Source organism: Microtus oregoni, unplaced genomic scaffold (genome assembly GCF_018167655.1).
Source record: "Microtus oregoni isolate MIOR12 unplaced genomic scaffold, Mior012 000068F_ref0000429, whole genome shotgun sequence".
In the NCBI taxonomy this organism is placed as follows: Eukaryota; Metazoa; Chordata; class Mammalia; order Rodentia; family Cricetidae; genus Microtus; species Microtus oregoni.
The window spans coordinates 6,557,661-6,581,069 of NW_024543975.1; positions in this window are offsets into that span (position 1 = coordinate 6,557,661).

The following is a 23,409-nucleotide window of genomic DNA, read 5'->3' on the forward strand; positions in this document are numbered from 1 at the left end:
GCAAGAGACTTGACTCTAGAAGGGTTCCCAGGGGTCCAAGGAGATGTCCCCAGCTTGTTCTTCGGGCAGCTGAGGAGAGGGTGCCTGAACTGGCCCTATCCTATAGCCACACTGATGAATATCTTGTATATCACCATAGAACCTTCATCTGGCAATGGATGAAAACAGAGACCCACATTGGATCACTGGACTGAGCTACCAAGGTCCAAAGGAGGAGCAGAAGGAGGGAGAACATGAGCAAGAAAGTCAGGACCACGAGGAGTGCGCCCACCCACTGAGACAGTGGAGCTGATCTAATGGGAGCTCACCAAGGCCAGCTGGACTGGGACTGATGAAGCATGTGATCAAACCAGACACTCTGAACATGGTGGACAATGAGGGCTGACTGAGAAACCAAGGACAATGGCACTGGGTTTTGATTCTACTCCATGTACTGGCCTTGTGGGAGCCTAGCCTGTTTGGATGCTCACCTTCCTAGACTTGATGGAGGGGGGAGGACCTTGGATGTCCCACAGGGCAGGGAACCCTGACTGCTCTTTGGACTGGAAAGGGGGGAGGGGAGATGGGAGGAGGGGGAGGGAAATGGAAGGAGGGGAGGAAGTGGAAATTTTTAAGTAAAAATAAATAAAAAAAGGGAAAAAAGATATGCAAAAATGGCATGAGAATTAGGAAATGTGTGAATTTATAAATGTGTCACTGCATATGAGTCAGTATGCTTGGTGAGTATGATGCTCAAGGCAAAATATTCATGTGATTTACATCTGTGAAATAACTAGGAATGCTTGATACAATGGTACATTTCAGTGTTGAATATTCATATGTTTATTTATTTTCAGTCTTCCCTCTATGAGATACTAATCCTTTCTCATTCCAGAAATAGAATGTTAGATGAAACCAAAATACTTCTTGGGGATATCTAGACCTTGAGTGTGGCCAGTGCCTCTTGATTACATCGATCTGTGTGCTGTTGTAGGTAGGTAGATAGGGAGGTAGGTGGGAAAGTTGATTGTGTGCTGACAGCTGGGGTATCAGAAGAGTGAAAGACTCTTAAGACTTCAACATTTCCATGTGCATTCATTGCTTATGAGCTTATTGAACAATATGAGAAAACTAAGGGAAGTGCTGAGTTAGTCTCACAATATAATTGGGCAAATAAATGAATAAAAAAAAAACCCAGCAAGCTTTTAGTGTTGAGCCTAAATATGTTAAAGTTCCAGAAAATGTTGTGATGGGTACAATTCCTGAAAATGTAGGACCTAAGATTATAAGTAAGTGACACCTATAAATTAGAACTTTATTATGCTTTTTATAAAAGATAGTAATTTTATGTGTGGATATGTGTGAATCCATGTGCAGGGTCTCTGAAAGGGAACAAACTGCTTTCAATCACCGAGCCACCTTCCCAGCCCACCTTGTTACTATGATGTTGACTCATTTCTATCAGGTGATTTTGGATTGCATACATTTCAGAGGTTTTTTTGGTTTGGTTTGGTTTGTTTGGTTTTAATTTCTTAATATTGTGCTCATTGCCAATACCTTCTCATTTGAATATTAATTAGCCTATATCCTCTTTGAATCTTATATAGTTTGGTGACATAACTATAAAGTATAATTTTTAACTTTTAGAGAACATTTGGTGGGTAGAACATTTCATTTTTATCTTTTCAGGAAGAAAATATATTAAGTAACCAATCCAAAAGTTATAGATAGGACTATAATTATGCTTTCTTGTTCTTGTAAGGAATCAGTTAGAATCTGGAAAGATGGTCAACAGTTAAAATCCCTGGATGCTCTTCCAGAGAACCGAGGTTTGGCTCATTGTACCCAAATGGAGTCTCACAACCATCTGTCACTCCAGTTTCAGGATATACTATGACATGTTCTGTCCTCAGAGAATAACAAGCACATGCATGCAGATAAACACACATGCCCATAAAATAAAACAATTTTCAATTAAAAAACAGATTAATATCATTACTCTCGATGTTCAGAGATTGACTTCAGAAATAATTTCAGACTTGGGTATGAATTTAATTAGAATATTTTTTCTTTTTTTTGGAAATAGATTCTTTTCTCATACACAATATCCTGATTACAGTTTCCCCTCTCTCTACCATTCCCTGATCATCCCCACCATCTCTACCCTTTGGATTCACTCCTTTCTAACTCTCATTTTAAAAGTATATACTTATAAGAAATAACAACCAAACATGACAAAATAAAATATAATAAGATAATGCAAAAGCCATCATATCAAAGTTGGACAAGGAAACTCAAAAGAAGAAAAACAGCCCCAAGAGATGGCAGCAGGATCAAAGACTCAGGCATAAGACTAACTGACACTCTCAGGAGTCCAATTAAAATAGTAAGCTGAAACCTATAATAGACATGCAGAGGACCTGATGCAGACACAAATTTGCCCTGTGCTTGCTGATTCAATCTTTATGAGTTCAAATGAGCCTTTCTTAGTAGATTTAGAGGCCGTTGTTTTACTGATACCCTCCATTCTCTTTTGCTCTTACATCCTTTCAGGCCCTCTGTCATTGGGTTTCCTGAACTCTGAATGGAAGCCTGCAATGGAGACATCCAGTTTTAAAATGTGTGTTTCAGAGACTCTTTCTGAATATACGCCTATCTGTAGGTCTCTGTATCTGTTCCCATCTGCTCTAAGAGGAAGCTTCTCTGATGATGGCTGAATAGGGAATGATTCAGTACTATAGCAGATTATTATTAGGAGTTATTTTGTAATACATTTTTAGACCAGTAGTATTTGAATATAGGCTCATTCTGAGAAAAGAGAGAGGTTGTAATATCTTTGCAGCATATTTGAATCTATACTTTGCTAGATGAATAACTGTATATAAACAACATGCCTTATGGTATAATTGAGTATCCTTTGGATATATATCCGAGTGATATTACTGGGTCTTGAGGAAGGTTTTTTCCTAATTTTCTGAGAAATTGCCACACTGACATCCAAAGGGGGGCTGTAACAGTTTGCATTCCCACCAGCAATGCAGAAGTGTTCCCTTTTCCCCACAATCTCTCCAGCATAAATTTTCATCAGTGTTTTTAATCTTAGCCATTCTTTTTTTTTTATTGCGAAAGGAAGAAAAAAAACATAAACAAAAAACAAGTTTCCACCTCCTCCCAGCTTCCCATTTCCCTTCCCCTCCTCCCACCCTTCTCCCCCTCCTCCCACCCTTCTCCCCCTCCCCCCACTCCTCTCCCCCTCCCTCTCCAGTCCACAGAGCAGTCCGGGTTCCCTGCCCTGTGGTAAGTCCTAGGTCCCCTCCGTCCATATCTAGGAAGGTGAACATTAAAACTGGCTAAGCTCCCACAAAGCCAGCACATTAAGTAGGATCAAAACCCCCTGCCATTGTCCTTGGTGTCTCATCAGCCCTCATTGTTCGCCATGTTCAGAGAGTCCGGTTTTATCCCATGCTTTTTCGGTCACAGTCCAGCTGGCCTTGGTGAGCTCCATATAGATCAGCTCCTCTGTCTCAGTGGGTGGATGCACGCCTCGTGGTCCCGAATTCTTTGCTCATGTTCTCCCTCCTTCTGCTCCTCCTTGGGACCTTGGGAGCTCAGTCCATTGCTCCTGTGTGGGTCTCTGTCTCTATCTCTATCCATTACCAGATGAAGATTCTATGATGATATGCAAGATATTCGTCAGTATTGCTCTAGGATAGGGTCATTTCAGGTTCCCAATCCTCAGCTGCCCAAGGAACTAACTGGGAACCTCATCTTGGGCACTAGGGAGCCCCTCTAGGGTCAAGTCGCTTGCCCACCCTAAAGTGGCTCCCTTAACTAAGAATTGTGGTTCCGTGCTCCCCTATCCACCTTTCCTTTATCCCAATTCTCCCGTTTCCCAGGTCCCCCCTCCTTCCCTTCTACCTTTTCTCTCCCCATCTCCATTTACCCCCATCCCACCCCCCACCAAGATCCCATTTTCACCCCGGAAATTTGGTCTACTTCCCTTAGCAAAGAACAACTATATGTTTTTCCTTCAGTTCACCTTCTTCCTTAGCTTCTTTAGGATCACCTATGTAGACTCCGTGGTCCTTATTTATGGCTAGAAACCAATTATGAGTGAGTACATCCCATATTCATCTTTTTGGGTCTGGGACACCTCACTCAGGATAGTGTTTTCTATTTCCAACCATTTGCATGCAAAATTCGAGAAGTCATTGTTTTTTACCGCAGCGTAGTACTCTAGCGTGTATATATTCCATACTTTCTTCATCCATTCTTCCATTGAAGGGCATCTAGGTTGTTTCCAGGTTCTGGCTATTACAAATAATACTGCTATGAACATAGTTGAACAAATGCTTTTGTCATATGATAGAGCATCTCTTGGGTATATTCCCAAGAGTGGTAATTGCTGGGTCCAGGGGTAAGTTGATCCCGAATTTCCTGAGAAACCGAAACACTGACTTCCACAGTGGTTGCACAAGACTGCATTCCCACCAGCAATGGATGAGGGTACCCGTTCTTCCACAGTCTCTCCAGCAAAGGTTATCCTTGGTGTTTTTGAGTTTAGCCATTCTGACAGGTGTAAGATGATATCTCAAAGTTGTTTTGATTTGCATTTCCCTGATTGCTAAGGAAGTTGAGCACGACCTTAAGTGTCTTTTGGCCATTTGAACTTCTTCTGTTGAGAATTCTCTGTTCAGTTCAGTGCCCCATTTTTTAATTGGGTTAATTAGCATTTTAAAGTCTACTTTCTTGAGTTCTCTATATATTTTGGAGATCAGACCTTTGTCTGTTGCGGGGTTGGTGAAGATCTTCTCCCAGTCAGTAGGTTGCCTTTGTGTCTTAGGGACAGTGTCCTTTGCTTTACAGAAGCTTCTCAGTTTAAGTAGGTCCCATTTATTCAATGTTGCCCTTAATGTCTGTGCTTCTGGGGTTATACATAGGAAGCGATCTCCTGTGCCCATCTGTTGTAGGGTATTTCCCACTTTCTCTTCTATCAGGTTCAGTGTGTTCGGACTGATATTGAGGTCTTTAATCCATTTGGACTTGAGTTTTGTGCACGGTGAGAGATATGGGTCTATTTTCATTCTTCTACAGGTTGACATCCAGTTGTGCCAGCACCATTTGTTGAAGATGCTTTCTTTCTTCCATTGCATACTTTTAGCTCCTTTATCGAAAATGAGGTGTTCATAAGTTTGCGGGATAAAATCCGGGTCTTCTATACGATTCCATTGGTCGACTTCTCTGTTTTTATGCCAGTACCACATTGTTTTCATTACTGTAGCTCTGTAATAGAGTTTGAAGTCAGGGATGGTAATGCCTCCAGAAGATCCTTTATTGTATAGGATTGTTTTGGCTATCCTGGGTTGTTTGTTTTTCCATATAAAGTTGATTATTGTCTTCTCCAGATCTGTGAAGAATTTTGATGGGATCTTGATGGGGATTGCATTGAATCTATAAATTGCCTTTGGTAGAATTGCCATTTTTACTATGTTGATCCTCCCAATCCAAGAGCAAGGGAGGTCCATCCATTTTTTGGTATCCTCTTCAATTTCTTTCTTCAATGCCTTAAAGTTCTTGTCAAATAGATCTTTCACTTCCTTGGTTAGATTTACCCCAAAATATTTTATGCTGTTTGTGGCTATCGTGAATGGTGAAGCTTCTCTGATTTCCCTCTCTGCTTCCCTATCCTTTGTGTATAAGAGGGCGACTGATTTTTTGGAGCTGATCTTGTATCCTGCCACATTACTAAAGCTGTTTATCAGCTGTAAAAGTTCTTTGGTGGAGTTTTGGGGGTCGCTTATGTACACTATCATATCATCTGCAAATAACGAAAGTTTAACTTCTTCCTTTCCAATTCGAATCCCCTTGATCCCATTATGTTGTCTTATTGCTATTGCTAGAAATTCAAGCACTATATTGAAGAGGTATGGTGAGAGTGGACAGCCTTGCCGTGTTCCTGAGTTAAGCGGAATGGCTTTGAGTTTCTCTCCATTTAATTTGATGTTAGCTGTCGGCTTGCTGTATATAGCTTTTATTATATTTAGGTATGACCCTTGTATCCCTAATCTCTCCAAGACTTTTAACATAAATGGATGTTGAATTTTGTCAAATGCTTTTTCAGCATCTAATGAAATGATCATATGGTTTTTTTCTTTCAGTTTATTTATATGCTGGATTACATTGATAGATTTTCGTATGTTGAACCAGCCCTGCATCTGAGGAATGAAGCCTACTTGATCATAATGGATAATTTTTCGGATGTGTTCTTGGATTCGATTTGCCAGTATTTTGTTGAGGATTTTTGCGTCGATATTCATGAGTGAGATTGGCCTGTAGTTCTCTTTCCTGGTTGAGTCTTTGAGTGGTTTTGGTATCAGAGTAATTGTGGCTTCATAAAAGGAATTTGGTAATGACCCTTCTGATTCTATATTGTGGAATACATTAAGGAGTATAGGTATTAGGTCTTCTTGGAAGTTCTGGTAGAATTCTGCATTGAAACCATCTGGTCCTGGGCTTTTTTTGGTAGGGAGTTTTTTGATAACAGCTTCTAATTCTTCGCAACTTACAGGTCTGTTTAGATTGTTCACCTGGTCCTGGTTTAGTTTTGGTAAATGGTATTTATCTAAAAAAGTGTCCATTACTTTTACATTTTCCAGTTTTGTGGCATATAGGCTTTTGTAGTAAGATCTAATGACTCTCTGAATTTCCTCTGTGTCTGTGGTTATGTCCCCCTTTTCATTTCTGATCTTATTAATTTGCGTGTTCTCTCTCTTTCGTTTGATTAGTTTGGATAGGTGTTTATCTATCTTGTTGATTTTCTCCAGGAACCAGCTTTTTGTTTCATTGATTCTTTGGATTGTTTTCTGTGTTTCTATTTTGTTGATTTCAGCCCTCAATTTGATTATTTCCAGTCTTCTACTCCTCCTAGGTGAGTCTGCTTCTTTTTTTTTCTAGAGCTCTTAAGTGGGCTGTTAAGTTTCCAATATGTGCTTTCTCTGTTTTCTTTAGGTGGGCACTTAGTGCTATGAACTTTCCTCTCAGGACTGCTTTCATAGTGTCACATAAGTTCGAGTATGTTGTTTCTTTATTTTCATTGAATTCAAGGAAGACTTTAATTTCTTTCTTTATTTCTTCCTTAATCCAGGTATGGTTCAGTAGTTGACTGTTCAGTTTCCATGAGTTTGTAGGCTTTCTGGGGGTGGCATTGTTGTTGAATTCTAACTTTAATCCATGGTGATCTGATAAGACACAGGTGGTTACTAATATTTTTTTGTAACTGTGTAAGTTCGCTTTGTTACCAAGTATGTGGTCAATTTTCGAGAAGGTTCCATGAGCTGCAGAGAAGAAGGTATATTCTTTCCTCTTTGGGTGGAATAATCTATAGATGTCTGTTAAGTCCATTTGCTTCATTACCTCCATTAATTCTCTAATTTCTCTGTTAGGTTTCTGTCTGATTGACCTGTCCATTGGTGAGAGAGGAGTGTTGAGGTCTCCTACTATTAGTGTGTGCGTTTTGATGGCTGCCTTGAGTTTTAGTAATGTTTCTTTTACGTACGTGGGTGCTTTTATATTAGGGGCATAGATATTCAGGATTGAGACTTCTTCCTGATGATTTGTTCCTGTTATGAGTATAAAATGTCCCTCTCCATCTCTTCTGATTGATTTAAGTTTGAAGTCAACTTTGTTAGAAATTAGTATGGCCACACCTGCTTGTTTCTTAGGTCCATTTGCTTGATAAGCCTTTTCCCAGCCCTTTACTCTGAGTAGGTGCCTGTCTTTGTGGTTGAGGTGTGTTTCTTGTAGACAGCAGAATGTTGGATCCTGTTTTCTTATCCAATCTCTTAGCCTGTGCCTTTTTATAGGTGAGTTGAGCCCATTGATATTAAGTGATATTAATGACCAGTGGTTGTTAACTCCGGTCACTTTTTAAGTAGTAGGGTTTGTGTGTTTTCCTTCTTTGATTTGCGCTGGTGAAGAGTCTCTAGATGTCTAAGTTATTGTGGTCATTGTTGGACTCCTTGATTAGTGATTTTCCTTCTATTATTTTCTGTAAGGCTGGATTTGTGGCTACGTATTGTTTAAATTTGTTTTTATCCTGGAAAATTTTGTTTTCTCCATTTATAGTGAATGAAAGTTTGGCTGGATATAGTAGTCTGGGCTTGCATCCGTGGTCTCTTAGTTTTTGGAGAACATCTATCCAGGACCTTCTGGCTTTCATGGTTTCCATAGAGAAGTCAGGTGTAAGTCTGATAGGTTTACCTTTATAAGTAACTTGGCCTTTTTCCTTTGCGGCTCTTAATATTCTTTCTTTATTCTGTATATTTTGTGTTTTGATTATTATATGGCGAGGGGATGTTTTCTTTTGATCCAGCCTATTTGGTGTTCTGTATGCTTCTTGAACCTTCATAGGTACATCTGTCTTCAGGTTGGGAAAGTTTTCTTCTATAATTTTATTAAGTATATTTTCTGTACCGTTGAGCTGCACTTCTTCTCCTTCTTCTACTCCAATTATTCTTAGGTTTGGTCTTTTTATTGTGTCCCATATTTCCTGAATGTTTTGTGATGAGAGTTTGTTGGACTTGCTGTTTTCTTTGATCAGAGTGTTTATTTTCTCTATGTTATCCTCAGAATCTGAGATTCTTTCTTCTATCTCTTGTATTCTGCTGGTTATACTTGATTCTGTAGTCTCTATTCGTTTACCTAGATTTTCCATGTCCAGTCGGCCCTCCGTTTGTGTTTTCTTCTTTGCCTCCATTTCAGTTTTCAAGTCATGAACTGTTTCCTTTATATGCTTGATTGTTTTTCCTTGGTTTCCTAGGGTATCATTCACTGATTTACTCAATTCCTCGAACTTTCTATTATACTTCTTATCCATTTCTATAAGGGCGTTTTTTATATGCTGTTTAAGGGTGTCAATCACTTTCATGAAGTCAGTTTTTTCTACTTCTTCTTGATTAAGGTGTTCATGTCCTCCTGTTGTGGGGTCACTGGCTTCTGGTGGTTTCGTGTTGTTTTTCAGATTGTTGGGAGAATTCCTGCATTGGCGTCTGCCCATCTCTTCCTCCCAATACTCCCCTTTGGATCTTCTTTTATAGGATCAGGTCTTCTTGCCCACTGATGTACCGTCCCAGTGATGTCACTCCCCAGAGATGTTTCTCCACAATGATGTTTCACTCAGTGCCCAGAACGAAACTCCACGCTGCTTGGTTAGCTCGCGAACAAAGGGCCCACCCTGCTCGCTGCGGGCAGGCTATGGGAACATAGGAGCTACCAGCCACCCCTTTGTCCTCCTGGTTCGGGTTCTGTCCCAGCACCCTAGCAGGCTGGGCAGGGAGGCGCTATGCCCCAAAGGAGGGAGGGAGACAGGGGGTGTGGGGATCTGGATGTAAGCTTAGTGGGATAGGAAGAGAGAGGCGGTTTGGGCAGTATAGCCCCTGTAGGATGGCCAGGAAGTGTGGGCGGGCTGAGGTATGATCCCAGCTGCTGCAGCACTCACTCACCACAATGATGTTTCACTCGGTGCCCAGATCGAAACTCTGCGCTGCTTGGTTAGCTTGCGAACAAAGGGCCCACCCTGCTCGCTGCGGGCAGGCTATGGGAACAAAGGAGCTACCGGCCACCCCTATGTCCTCCTGGTTCAGATTCGGTCCCAGCGCCCTAGCAGGCTGGGCAGGGAGGCGCTATGCCCCAAAGGAGGGAGGGAGACAGGGGGTGTGGGGATCTGGATGTAAGCTGAGTGGGATAGGAAGAGAGAGGGGGTTTGGGCAGTATAGCCCCTGTAGGATGGCCAGGAAGTGTGGGCGGGCTGAGGTATGATCCCAGCTGCCACAGCACTCACTCACCACAATGATGTTTCACTTGGTGCCCAGATCGAAACTCTGCGCTGCTTGGTTAGCTTGCGAACTAAGGGCCCACCCTGCTGGCTGCGGGCAGGCTATGGGAACAAAGGAGCTACCGGCCACCCCTATGTCCTCCCGGTTCAGATTCGGTCCCAGCGCCCTAGCAGGCTGGGCAGGGAGGCGCTATGCCCCAAAGGAGGGAGGGAGACAGGGGGTGTGGGGATCTGGATGTAAGCTGAGTGGGATAGGAAGAGCAATCTTAGCCATTCTTACAGGTGTAAGAAGGAATCTCTTTTTTATTTGCATCTTTTTTATTTGAATCTCTGTTTCTATTTGCATTTCTCTGATGACAATGGATGTTGAACATTTCCTTAAGTGTTTTTTGGCCATTTTAGATTCCTCTGCTGAGGGTTCTCTGTTTAGGACTGTACTCCATTTTTTATTGGATTATGTGTTTTTGATGACCAATTTCTTGAGTTCTTTGTATATTTTGGAGATCAGCCCTCTGTCTGATGTGAGGTAATGAAGATCTTTTCCCATTCTGTATGCTGTCATTTTATCTTGTTGACTGTATCCTTTGTTTTACAAAAGCTTTTCAGGTTTAGGAGGTCCCATTTATTAATTGTTTCTCTCAGTGTCTGTGCTGCTGGGGTTATATTTAGGATGTGGTCTCCTGTGCCAATGTGTTCAAGTGTACTTCCCACTTTCTCTTCTATAAGGTCCCTGTGACTGGCTTTATGTTGAGGTCTTTGATCCATTTGTACTTGAGTTTTGTGCATGGTGATAGATATGGGTCTATTTTCATTTTTCTACATGATGATATCCAGTTATGCCAGCACCATTTGTTAAATATACTTTCTTTTTTCCATTTGATATTTTTTGCTTCTTTATCAAATATCAGGTGTTTGAAGATGTGTGGATTGATATCTGGGTCTTCTGTTTGGTTTCATTGTTTCTCCGGTCTGTTCTTTTTTTTTTTTTTTTGCTGTTTTATTTTTTATTAATTATTTATTAAAGATTTCTGCCTCCTCCCAGCAACCGCCTCCCATTTCCCTCCCCCTCCCCCGGTCAAGACCCCCTCTCTAGTCAGCCCAAAGAGCAATCAGGGTTCCCTGCCCTGTGGGAAGTCCAAGGACCACCCACCTCCATCCAGGTCTAGTAAGGTGAGCATCCAAACTGCCTAGGCTCCCACCAAGCTAGAACGTGCAGTAGGATCAAAAACCCATTGCCATTGTTCTTGAGTTCTCAGTAGTCCTCGTTGTCTGCTATGTTCAGCGAGTCCGGTTTTATCCCATGCTTTTTCAGACCCGGGCCAGCTGGCCTTGGTGAGTTCCCGAATAGAACATCCCCATAAGGCTGTTTTCAGTACCATAGGTCTCTAGTAGAGTTGAAGTCAGGGATTGTGATGCCTCCAGAAGTTCTTTTATTGTACAGGATTGTTTTGACTGTTCCGAGTTTTTTTGCTTTTCCATATGAAGTTGAGCACCATTCTTTCGAGGTCTATGAAGAATTTTGCTGGGATTTTGATAGGCATTGCATTGAATCTGTGGATTGCTTTTGGTAAGATTGCCGTTATTAATATGTTAATTCTGCCTACCCAAGAGCATGGGAGATTTTTCTACTTTCTGGTGTCTTCTTCAATTTCTTTCTTCAAAGCTTTAACATTCTCATTATACAAGTTTTCCACTTGTTTGGTTAGAGTTACTTCGAGATATTTTATGCTATTTGTGGCTATTGTGAAGGGTGATGTTTCTCTGATTTCTTTCCCAGACCTTTGACCATCTGTGTACAGGAGGGCTACTGAATATCATCCAGCATGATCAAGTCGGTTTCATCCTAGAGTTGAGGGAGGGTTCAACATACCTAACAACCTTGTTAGCCAATCATCTTTAAGAGGTGGGTCTTAATCGCTAAGCCATCTCTCCAGCCCATCCCACAGTGGCACGTTTCCTTCAACAATGTAAAAATCTACTCCACCAAAGCCATACCTATTTATAGTGCCACTTCTTTTGGGGGGCATTTTTATTTAAACCACCACATATACTCTCAACCTCTCATGTGAATCATACAGAAAAACTCCTCATGATCTTACTTCCCCCATTCATCTGAGCATTCCAACTTCTAACACCAGGATTTCTTGTGAACACACAATCTATAAGGCCAGCAACAGAGGTAAAATACAGTCATCACATTCTTTGAAAATTCAGAAAGGAAACATAAACTAAGGAATAAAACACCCAACTAAGAAAACTCAAGCCAGAATTAAGCAAATAGACCTATAACAACCCCAAAACCACATACCTAGAAACAAATGTCCCTGCCACCACCACCACCACCAGAAACAACAAAAAACAGTAATCAATAATCATTGGTTAATGATATCTATTAATATCATTGTTTTCAATTCTCCCCCAAAAATACACGGCTTAATAGGGTGGATGTGTAAACAGTATTTATCCTTTTATTGCATCCAAAAACATACTTTAAGATCAAGGATAGACATAACCTGACAACAAAATTTTGGACAAAATATTCCAAATGAATGAACCAAAGAAGTAGGCTGATGTAGTCATTGTAATATTTAACAAAACAGACTTTAAGTCAAAATTGATCAAAAGAAATTGGAAATGATAATCAAAATGATAAAAAAAATTACTAAGATGCCATTTCAAATCTTTCCAGCTATGCCTGAAGCAGAAAGGTACCCATCTTTGTAATAGTAATACTCCTATAGGCTACATCACATATTAACCCTCAACCACTGATACTTGGAAATTTTAAAGCCCCACTTTCACTAAAGAACCAGTCATAAAGCAAAAACTAAACAGAAAAATGCTGGGGCTAGGAGATTGATAAGCCAAATATACTTAAATTATGTTTATAGAGTATTTTACTCAAACAAAAAAAGAATATGACTTCATCTCAGTATCACAAGGAACCTGCTCCAAAATTAATGAAATATTCAGACAAAAAGGAAGTCTCTACTGATATAAGAAAATTTAAGTCCCTCCCTGCATCCTGTCAGGCTATCAAAAGCTAGATAACAACTGAAGCTATAAAAAGGTTACAAACTTTTGGAAACAAAGCAACTATCTGCTGAATAAAAAATGGACCAACAGAAATAAGAAAAGAAATTAAAGACCTTCCAAAATTCAGTAAAAATGCATACATAGCATATCCAAACTTATGGGGGAATGAAACAGTTCAAAGAGAACAGTTCATAGTGCTAAATGCCTACATAAAATTATGGACAGATCTGTCAGTGTTGACTTAGCAGAATACCTGAAAGCTCTAGAACAAAAAGAAGCAAAGACACCTAGGAGGAGTATATGGCAAGAAATGTCAAACTTAGAGTTGAACTCAATAAAATAGAAAGAAAGAAAGGGAAAATATACAAAGAATCAATGAAACAGAGTTAGTTCTTTGAGTAAATCAACAATATAGACAAATACTTATCCAAACTACTGAAAGATCACAGGAGAAAATCCAAATTAATTAAAACAGAAAGAAAAGGGGAATAACAGAATACACCAAGGGAATACAGAGACTCTTAAGAGTATAGTTTAAACACATGTACTTCACAACACAGGAAATTTAAAAGATATTGCTTACCAAAGAGAAATGAACGTAAGATAAACAATATAAATAGATCTATACCTCCTATACCAATAATCCTCAAATTATTCCTCAAAAGAGAAACGATAGAATATTGTCAAATTCTTTTCATGAGGCCACAGTTTCACTGATACTCAAACCACATAAAGATTCCACATATAAAGATAATTACAGATCAGTTTGCCTTATAACATAGGGGCAAAATACTCAACAAAATGTCTGCAAATATAATCCAAGAACACACTAAACGATCATCCTCCATGATCAAGGAGGTTTCATTCCAGAGAGGCAGGGATGGATCAACATATGAAAATCACTTAATATGGTCAATTACATAAATGAATCGATCATATCATTCAATGCAAAAAAGATCTTTGACAAAACCAAACACTCTATCATGATAAAATTTTTGGAGAAACTAGGGATATAAGGGACAGGCTGCACTTAATAAAGCCAATTAGATGCAAGCCTATAGCCAACACCATATTAAATGGAGAAAAACCCAAAGCAATTCCACTAAACTCAGCAACAAGACAAGGTTGTCCACTCTTTTTATATGCTCAATATGGCACTTGAAATTTTAGCTAGAGCTATAAAACTATTGAAAAAGTCAAGGGGCTATGATTGGAATGGAGAAGTCAAAATATTCATATTATCAAATGTTATGATCATATGCTTAAATGACCCTAAAAATTCCACCAAGAATACTGTACAGCTGACAAGCAAGATCAGTTAAAGTGACTTCATACAAGATTAACTAAAAATACTTTAATAAGCAGCCTATATTGAAAGGGCAATCAGATTGATAAATAAATCATGTAAGTGATAACTTTCACAAGAGACAAAGATATCATATAATTTCTTGGAGTAACTCTATTCAACAAAGTGAAAGAGCTGCATCATTAAAAAATTTAAGTATTTGAAGAAAAAAATTGAAGAAAATATCAAAAAGTGGAAAAATTTCCATGTGTATGGATTGGAAGGACTAGCATAGTAAACATGGCCTTTTTACCATAAGCTGTCTATGGAGTCAATAAAATGACCAATAAAATTCAAACACAGCTCCTTACAAACCTTGAAAGACAATATTCAGGTTCATATGCTAGTTCAAAATAAATAAACAGAATAACTTAACCAATCAGGAACAATAAAAACTGTGGGAGATCTCATCATTTCCCTATATTAAGTTGTATGTATTACAGTGATATGGTAATAAAAACCTCATGGTATTGGCATTAAAAATAGACACAAGCATAATGATCCACGTGATTCCTTCTTATAGGTCACAATACCTAAGATCAAATTGAAGACGAAGACATAAATACACATACCTATGGAAACCTGGTTTTACATAAGGAAACCAGAAATAAATACTAAAAAACAAGACACTGTCTTCAAAAATGGTGACAGTCATACTGGATATATTCATATAGAAGAGTGCAACTAGACCATATTTATCACCCTTCACAAAACTCAAGTCTAAGTTGATCAAATACCTCAAAATAAAAACTAGAGACATTGAAGATGATAGAAGAAAAGTGGGGAATACTCTTGAATTTGTTGTCACAGGAGACAATTTTCTGAGCAGAACATCAATACACAGGCACTAAGATCAAGATTTATAAGTGGGAGCTTTTGAAACAGAAAAAACTTCTCTAAGGCACAGGACACTGTCAGCTGGCAAAGAGGCAGCCTGCAGAACAGGAGAAGAATTTTGTCAACTCCACGCCTGGTGCAGACTAACATCCAAAATACATAAAGAACTCATAACACTAGATTTTAAACACTCCCAAATAATTAAATTGAAAATGGGATATAGCTCTGAATTGAGCCATTTCAAAAGATGAATCTCAAATGCCTGAGATACACTTCAAGAAACATTCAATATCCTTAGTCATCAGAGAAATGGCAATCAAACTACATCAATATTCTGTCTTATAGGTCACAATAGCTAAGATCAATAACACAAGTGACAATTTATACTGTGAGTAGTGGAACAAAGGCAACATTCCTTCATTGCAGGTGGGAGTGCAAGCTTCTACAGACATTCAGGTGGTTTCTCAGAACTTTGGGAACTGACCTACCTCAAGACTCAGTTATACCACTTTTGGGCATATACCCGTACCACACTCTGGTCTGCCAGAAGGACTCTTGCTCAACTATTTTGAGTGAGGCTTTATCCATAAAAGCCAGTCACTTGAAACAACCAAGATGGCCATCAACTGCATAATAGCTAAGGAAAATGTGACTTCTTTAAATTTTCTGCCAACTGGATTAAAGTAGAAAAAAAATCATCTTGAATGAGGTAACACAGACCTAGAAAGACAAATATGGTATGTATGCATTTATAAGTGGATATTAGGCACTTGGTCTATGATAACTAGTGAGATTTGTTGGGTTTTTTTTTGTTTTTTGTTTTTTGTTGTTGTTTTTTTTAAGATGGCTCTGGGGGATCAAAATCTCTGTGAGAACAGGAAATAGAATAAAAGACTGAAACTGACAATTAAAACCAATTGATTCTAAGAGAACTATCTTTAATCCTAATATGGGTTTTTGAGCTATACACCCTATACATCATTGTGCTGTTTCTGGTTTAATCTTAAGAGCACATTCTATGCTTCAGGTGTTATATGCTTTGTAGTTTAGTAAAAGCAAGTAAAATTATATTATGAACCATATATAACATTTTTCTGTAAAGGTTTGGTAGGATTGTGTTTCATCTCAAACTTTATAAAGAGAGTAATGAAGGAAAAAGTGTAGGGACAATATTTTTGCACCAGATTTCCATTATCATATTCAGAAATACCAATGACAAAATGTGCCATTTTGGTTTTAACACAACTAATTTTATTTTATTGTCTTCACAGTGTTATCATATATGATATATTTTACCGAATTTCTTATGGTAGAGACAAAAGCCCATTTTCTTAAAGTTAACTAATTTTTCTTTTGCTTTATGTTTTCTTTCCAGTTTTTTTTTAATTTTTATTTAGAAGCCTTCTCTATAATCAAGAAATCTACTTTTGATATGTATTCCCCAATTATTTTCTTTGTACCTTTAAAGTTATTTTACTGATCTGGACTTGAAATATTTATTGATTATATATGGTAAAAGTTCATATTATTTATTTACTTATGTGAGTCTCTCTCTCTCTTTGTCTCTGTCTCTCTTTGTCTATCTCTGTCTCTCTGTGTCTCGGCCTCTGTGTGTGTGTGTGTGTGTGTTTGAAAGAGAGAGAGACAGAGACAGAGAGAGAGAGAGAGAGAGAGAGAGAGAGAGAGAGAAAGAGAGAGTTTCTGTCACAGAACAATTCATTGGAACTAGCGCTATCCTACAACTATGTGATTTCTGGCAATACAAGTCAGGTGATCAAGCTTGACATCTATCACTTTTACTGAATATGCTAACTTACTCACCCAGAAACACTACATTTTTATGTTATACAATATATTTTGTAATACACATATACTCTATACATGCTATGCAAAATATCGAAGTGCAGTCAGTGTGTATTAAATGTCCAATAGCCTTTGGTGACTTTTTATTTCTCACTGCTTGTTATGTTACCACACTTATATTTATTATCCTTCTCTGTGGCCTCCATACATGATACTTTTAATGCACACAGTAATTCTTTTAACAGTTTCCAGTTAAATTGTATCAACTAAGCTCAGGCTAAAGATATAAAAAGGCAAATTATCAGCCTGAAAACAAGCATACAGGTAAAATTATACAGAATGAGAGGGGTGTATCTATGTATTTATGGACAGCTGTTTGTGTGTGTTGCAACAATTGATAAAACGAAGCAAAGAATTTGAAAGGGAGCAAAAAAGGATACATTATGTGGTATAGATTGAGAAATTGAAAAGGAGATATGATGCAATTAAATCATAATATCATAAGATTAAAAAATAATCTAAAAATGGTTTCCCACTTGGGATATGATGGAGACCTTTGAATTTATCAGATCGTAGGATCTTACACTATTAAGAATAATCAGAAAAGTTACTGGAGTCTTTTGGTTGATGCTTTTAATTCAAATGTGTTTTGTTCAACAAGAAGGTCACCTATAACTGCGAAAATGATAATATATATTTATGCAATGAGCCTATGGTACTTTATTCACTATTTCTTTCTTTTTTCGTTTTTGGATTTTCGAGATAGGGTTTCTCCGTAGCTTTTTGGTTCCTGTCCTGGAACTAGCTCTACTATTTCTATCTGTCTAAAATATTTTTAAAACGCCAATTTATTATTACACAATGCATGCAGAATGAAAGCAAGAAAGAGAAAGAGGGAAAGAAAAAGGCTACAGTTTCAAATTCATATTATTTTAAGTACTGCTAACACCGTGAAGAACACAATTAAAATAGTAAGTCCAACATGACTGTTCCTGAGTTTATTTATGAATCCACCTTAATGTGTGTGACTAATAGAAAATCCCACTATGGTTGTTGGACTCTGTACCCTTGTGGGTTTTTTTTTTTCAATTTCTTTCCAAAGGTATAGGTTGTTTTCTTTCCTCTCAACAATGACTGACTTCTTTTTTATTTTCTTTTTAAATTGCTGTAGGTATCACTCTAAGAAAAGATGCTGTTTGGGGCTATATGTTCTGGCAATCTACATGCTTTATGATTTTACTGGTAATATTGTTCAAAAAGACACTTTTCTACTTTATTCCCTAAACTTGAATCTCTTATATTGTCTCTATGCCTTCTTATGTTTCTTCTTAATTAAGATAAATATTCTATTCTTTCTATAGTATGTTTTAAAATCCTAACAATGCCAATATTATTACTACCCAACAAGGTTTTTTCTTATGTTTATTTATTCATAATGGCATGGTTTCATTTACTAATGCTTCAATATGTCATGCCTTATTTGGACCTAAAGGAAGGGGATATATCTTTAATGGAGTAGTAAAATCATTCAATTAAATAAAAAAATAAAGAGACCTTGTATATATAAAATAATGTTTTCTATTAAAGTTTGCATTCTTAAGTAAAATTCAATATAATCACAAAATACGTTTTAATGATGAACAATAATTTGACAGTAATAATTTCCATTGCTGGTTACAGAGTTTTTTCTGTGTACCTGTGTCAAACAATTTGTATCGAGGATTTCACTTATATTATAATAAAACAATATATATATCCATTATTTGCAAAGAATAATGTATAGTTAGAAAGACGGTAACATGCATAATGTCACACTGTTATGCTAAGTGACAAGGCTTGTGTTTTAACCTGCCTCCCAGCTTTTTAATAACCATAAGGTATAGCTCTTATTAGAATTTACTATGGCAGACTATTCATAAATACAGAAGAAATCTGAATAAAGAAACATGAATTTGTTTCTTATAGAATCAAGCAAATAAACAAACAAAACCTGATGGCTACAGGCTCCATTTCATGATTTGAATCAAATTGTATTAATGATAGATCATTCTAGTCTCTTATATATGCACGTTGATTTAGTTATTTGTTCTCATAAATATTCAGGAATTCATAGGAAAATTGAGCTAAATGTTATGAGGCTTCTTTTAAAAAAATATTATAGAAAACAGTTTGGAAGGCATTTGGAAAAGAGGAGTGATGATAGACTCAAATCTTCAGTTTATAAAATCTTTTTGTTTTGCAGTAAAACACTAACCGAACCAGGATTCAACTTTACTATTCAAAATATAGCCCCCATTTAAAAAAAAAAAAAAAGATACATTTTTGGGTGCTGAGTTTTACTATATCAAAACTGCCAAATTTAAGGTCCATGCATGTAGATTATAAACTAGCACTCCAGGTGATTGGAGTTTTGGGGGAAGGTAGACTTTAAACTTCTCATATAAAATTAACATCTACTTAAATTGGATTATCATCATAAAAACACAGCAATTGGGAAATGTTTAATAGGCACCTTACTAAAAAATAAAATAAAAGCTTTCAGCAATATACAATGAAGACTCAAAACCCATTAACCCCCATCTGTGTCTGTTCAATTTAAATCTAGATTTAAAAATAAAAATAACACTTATATATAAGAGCCTTGGGCCAGAAACAGTGAACATAAGAGTTTAATAGTAACTTAGGGCCAAAGTATGTGGCATGGAGTTAGAAAGCAAAACCATAAATGGATCTTGAGAGTGGTGGGTAAGGACACATTTCTTCTTTTCTTTGATGGCATGGGCAGCAATAAAATTAGAGACACACTATGCACTGTGAACTTTTGAACAGATTTCCAACTTGTGATTATGTGTGCATTGAAATGCTGTAAAAATAATCCTTTTGATTGCTTTGACTTTTGCTTCCTAGAGAGAATGAATTCGTTAATAATAACTTTTAAAAAGCTATAATTTACTTGTTGATCTTTGAGTATTTCCTACTAAGCCTGTTTCAAGCCAATGCAGGTCAGCAGCCCTCCCTCCTGTTATCATTAATGAGGCTGCAGCACTCAGGAATGGGATACTGACCTTGTTTAAACAGCACTTAGTTACTCACCCAATTGACTCTGGTTGAAACCTGCAAGATCATTAAGGGAATTAATGATTGTGCCACAGGTTCTAATGTAACAGTGCTCTTAATGAGACATGGTCAGACCTTTCATCCTCCCTTTTTAATCAGTACAGCCTGGACTGGATAAATATTCATTCACTTTACGTTTAAATAAAGTGAATACTCCACATTTCAGTCAAAAGAACAGTATCAAAAACTGTCTGTAATTTTAAAAGGCTGAAAAGATTTTCTATATTATCAAACACCCAGGAATATGGATGACTTGACTACATTACCTTTAATAACATTTGTTATGGTCTATAGAATCTGCTGTTCATATATAAACTAAAGTTTATGATACATGAAGGTAATTGATCCAAATTATTTTGGATAATAATTGTTGTGCTCTTATTTGTCATTTGAGAGGACATTCTAAAAATTAAATATTTTGATAATTGTTTGCATAATAATTGAGAAATAAAACATATTTCATTGTTATAGAGATTGTAGAATTACTTATATTGACATTTTATTTTTCCTGCATTGAAACCAAAATTTTTCGCAATATATTTTAATTTATCTAAAACTGTGGAAATAAATACAATAGGCCTACACAGGTACCAGCCCCAACCACCAGTCTCTTAGAAGAAAATGTTCTCCATTTCCAGAAACTGTTTATTAAACAACACAATGGTATTTTGCAGAATTCCATTGAAGTTGTGATTAATAATTAATGTAGATTTTAAGATGTGAGAATTAACACAGAGCTCAAAAATTCATGGCAGATTTAATCTAACAGTCTTGTGGCAATGCCTTCTAGATTTATTACTTGAGTATTGAAAGATAAATGTTTATTTTAAATTACAGTATTTGTTTGAAACATATACACAGAATTATGCTCATTAATGATTTATTATTATTATCAACCTTACATTCCGACCAGACACATTCAAAATAATTTTCTTTTATTTCATTTTAATTTTTTTCCAGTTTCTAACCCACTAACAAATTTTTATTTCCTTCTCAATTATTAGTCATGTGTTTTGTGTGAAATAATTATTAGTCATTCTTAAGAATATTGTCCAGAGATGTTTAATACCCATTTCATTTGCAAAATGTTTAGATCATCCTTGTCATTATAATGAGCATGACGTTGGTTGTTCTGTGGCTTTACTCCTTAAATTTCATTATTTCTTCCAGAAGCTTCTGTACAGGACACAATCACGTGAAATGCGATTCTTAAGGACAAGATTTTATGCTTCTTAAGTTTATGTTTAAACTGCATGCTTAAAGTTTAATAAATTCTAATGAATATTTACAGATGTATTATATTTTGACACACTCTGATTTTCATTTAAAAAATACTTTCTTCAACTGTATCTTCAGTTATTTATCCACTGTATAAGTATATAACATTAATTTCTGGGTATTTTTAAATTCATACTCTATAGAATAGTTAAGCATTTTCTACCTTCTCCATATTCTAGAAGTTTTCTTTAGTATTTGTCATTCACTGTCTTAATTAGCATTGCCTGTTTATGAGACTTCTATGTTAGTCAAGTCCTCTTTTTAACTATGTTTTCTTCTGAGGTTTTCCTAACAGTTTCGTGATACTGAATTGTTTGCCTGTGACAAGTTCATTAGTACTTTCAGATGTTTTTCTTATTTTATTCCAATAATTAATGATTTCATTATTCTGTTTTTAACAACCTCTGAATTCTTGTATTCTTATACTGAATAACAAGCTTTAGAGGATTTGTGTGAACTGAAATAATTTTTACCTAAATATTTAAAAAGCAGCAGAGAAGTGTACATATATAGAATTTATATTTCTTACTGAACAAAATGTTACATTATCAGTTTTCCAAGTTTTGCTCTATTTGTCTTTTTATCATTAAAATATTTGGAGTGAAAGTTTGTATAATATCCCACCTGTAACTCAGAAGCTATCTCCAATTGAGAACCACTGGCAAAAGAAAAATTAGGTTCCCCCCAATGAAGTCTCACTGCCCAAGCCAACCACACATAAGGGCAGGCTTCATGCCCAATAATGGATTTCAAAAAGGAAAAAAAAAAAAAAAAAGGAAAAGGAAAAAAACTCAGTGGAATTTTTTTGTCTCATAAGGCTTTGATTAAGCTTTCTTTTTAACCTTACAGGTCTTTTGTTTATCATTTTATTATGACTTTTGATTTTGTGTTTTCTTTGAGGAATTCTTTGAGGGTGAATATATGTGTCTCTATGTCTGTGTTTCTCAAACCTATTCTTTGATTTTTTTCTTCATATGTGTTTGTTTTTATTTTGTGTTATCTTACTTTATTATTTTCAAATGTCTACTTTTGAATGAGAAAGAGAAAGAAAATGTGTGGATTTGTGTAGGTAAGGAGTTGGGGAAGATCTGGGAGAGATTGGGGGAGCGAAAACTCCAATCAGAATAAAATATTTCATTTAATTTGAAACAGTAAATAGACATCATGAATCAATTCATTAAAAAAACACAATAGCTCTTAAAATATGCTCATTTTTTATTGTATGTTCCAAATTGAACAAAGTATCTTTAGGTAAATATATGCTATGGTTATAATTTCATTACGGAGCCTACATGTTCATGTGTTTGAAGATTGACTTCCATGTGATATTTAAAGAAAATACCTTTGGAACAGGTAAATACTTTAGAAAGGACCTTTTATAAATAGAACTTGGTACCATAGTTCTACCAATTGATTGGTCTTTGCTTGCTTTTTAGTATGCTTGTTCTCACATGCACTCTCCTGATGTTGCCTTCTTCAAAAAGGTTCTTTCCAGAGATTATATCACAAATCTCTAACTGAGAACTAAATAATTTTTTCTTTTCATGTCTTTCTTTAAAAAAATATATATGTATATAGGCCGGGCAGTGTTGGTGCAGGCCTTTAATCTCAGCACTTGGGGGGCAGTGGGAGGCGATCTCTGTGAGTTCAAGGCCAGCCAGGTCTACAAGAGCTAGTTCCAGGGCAGGCACCAAAGCTACAGAGAGAAAGAAACCCTGTAACCCTGTCTCAAAAAACAAAAACAAATATATGTACAACTATTGTTTTCTTGTTTGTTTGATTCATTTTTTTTGTTTTTTTGTCCTGGAATTCTTGTTATAGCCTAAGCTGGCCTCAAACTGAGAAATCCAATTGCCTCTGCCTCCAAAGTGCTTAGATTAAAGGCATATACTATCACTGCCCCACAAGAACTTTCTTGAGATAATGTTGTAAGCCTAATACCTGTGATAAGAGAGTAGAATAAGACACAAAGTATTTGGAAACCCTACATCTTCTCAAAGACGATGTTGTGAGTTTACAAAAGTGAACACAAGAGTCTGCTGTTGCTGGGACAGCAGTGATAGGATCCTTATTTACACTGCAGCAAGCCTCAGGTGTATTTGTATAAGAATGTAAAATGAGCTAATATCAATACTTTAACATCTTATCATTTTCTCTAGGAATCTAATTTCTTTAGATATTT